Source organism: Papio anubis, chromosome X (assembly GCF_008728515.1).
Source record: "Papio anubis isolate 15944 chromosome X, Panubis1.0, whole genome shotgun sequence".
In the NCBI taxonomy this organism is placed as follows: domain Eukaryota; kingdom Metazoa; phylum Chordata; class Mammalia; order Primates; family Cercopithecidae; genus Papio; species Papio anubis.
Window position 1 is genome coordinate 86,309,382 of NC_044996.1, and position 1,771 is coordinate 86,311,152.

At 37.9% G+C, this 1,771-nt stretch overlaps 1 pseudogene; it reads right to left on the bottom strand.

Moving 5' to 3' along the window:
• Nucleotides 1-333: 333 nt before the first annotated feature.
• On the bottom strand, nucleotides 334-1,508 carry LOC101014890 (annotated as a pseudogene).
• Between the last annotated feature and the right edge of the window lie 263 nt (nucleotides 1,509-1,771).

Consider the following 1,771-nt stretch of genomic DNA (forward strand, 5'->3'; position numbering starts at 1 on the left):
TTTGCTTCTACGTATGAAGGTCAAAAAAAAGATTTTTTTTTTCATAAAATACAAGAGCAACCAATTTTACTACCAAGTAAAGTGAAAACTGGGATTCCTTTTTACACTAGTCCAAAGTTGCATTTAGGAACTTAGTTGTAGGCTGCTGTGTTAACACCATGACAAACCAAAGTGTAGGATTGGGTCTGGCTTTGTTTCGGTTTTCTTTTCAATATCCAATGCTCATGGATTAAATTCCGGAAATGTTCCAATTGTGAGGCAGGGATATGTTTGGATTCGACCACGGGTATGCTCCTTGGGTTGGATGTTGGAGGGTGAGGCACGTTTTGCTGACTACCTACTAGTCACCAAGGTAAAAAAAAATTCATCGTCTCCTGGCATTCTATTCCCTAGAAATCTACTTGGTACCACAAGATACCTCCACTTCTACCAAATCCTTTCACAAACTGAGACATTTCTTGTGATTTATCTGTGACAATTTCCAACGTAGCTCCACATTTTTATAGTTGTTAGCAAACCATTCCAACAGGGGTATGCTCTCAAAAAGCTCATGTTCCCATCCAGTCTCTTTGTCTATGAAATGAGATGTATCCTTTTCTTGCTCTGGAGTTACAGAATTTTCTCCTCTTCTGTGCCTTGTCAATGAAGAACATATCTCATTATCCAGATTTTCAATGACTATTAGAATCTCTACAGCTCCCATTTTCAAAGCCTTTAGCGAATCTTCAATGCCAAAACAGTACTTGCCCATGTCCTGGCTGATTTTATCAAACTATCGTCCTATTAATTTCTTCTCTTGAATGAATTTCACATTGGAGAGGACTTCAGTAGATAACTCAATAGCTTAGTTGAATCCATTTTCACCACCATAGGATATACAAACTAACTTTAAAACTTTTTATTGCAACTTTTGATCAAATATATCAGATTGACTTAGTTCAGTTTTAAAGTTAGCGGATCCAGCTAAAGCTAGACCAGTCACATTCACTTTGTCTCCAGAAATAAACAGCTACACAGCAGTCTCTGCTACTTTCCAAACATAGTTATATCACTTTTCCATTCTTAAAGAGGCAAAACACAGGGATGACTGACTTCCTTTACCGTGTTTCTTTGGGAGATCCACAATGAATTTGTGCAGGACTTGTGTTTCCTTGGAGTGTGCCAAAAACTGCACCACTACCATCTATTACAATAAAGCCAAATTTGCTATAATCTGAAAGTAGTGCTATAAGAGCCTCTGTATGGAATTTGTTGTCACACAAGTACAATGATGTATTAATTGGTTTGAAAGGTTCAAAGTCAATGTTGACTTTCTTTTCCTTTCCTTCTTCTGTTACAGTTGTTCCACAGTAAACAACCAGACCATTTGAAGGTACTTTGTTATAAAGTTTGAGCCTTTGTTGTACAGATGTAATGGCTCCCAGGACTGAAAGACAGTTTACTCATGACTCAATGTTAGATGCAATTCCAAACTCGTCTGCTAATAATTTTGTCACTCAGAGCATTTGGTTTTTTTTTTAAACCACGCAGTATATAGTACTTTGTTATAGCAACCTAAACTAAGACAACTCCCCCACCATTCCCCATTGTCAGCAGGGTCCAACTAGAAACTGAGCTTCCATTTTTACCATGCAGCAACAAAGCGGCATGATTCAGCACTCCACTACCATACTCTCTGGTGTCAGTGAGGCCAACAGGAAGCTGAACATATCCAGCTCTTGTGCTACTTCAACATAGAGACTATGTGCTTTAAAATAATGTTAAGTGTAAT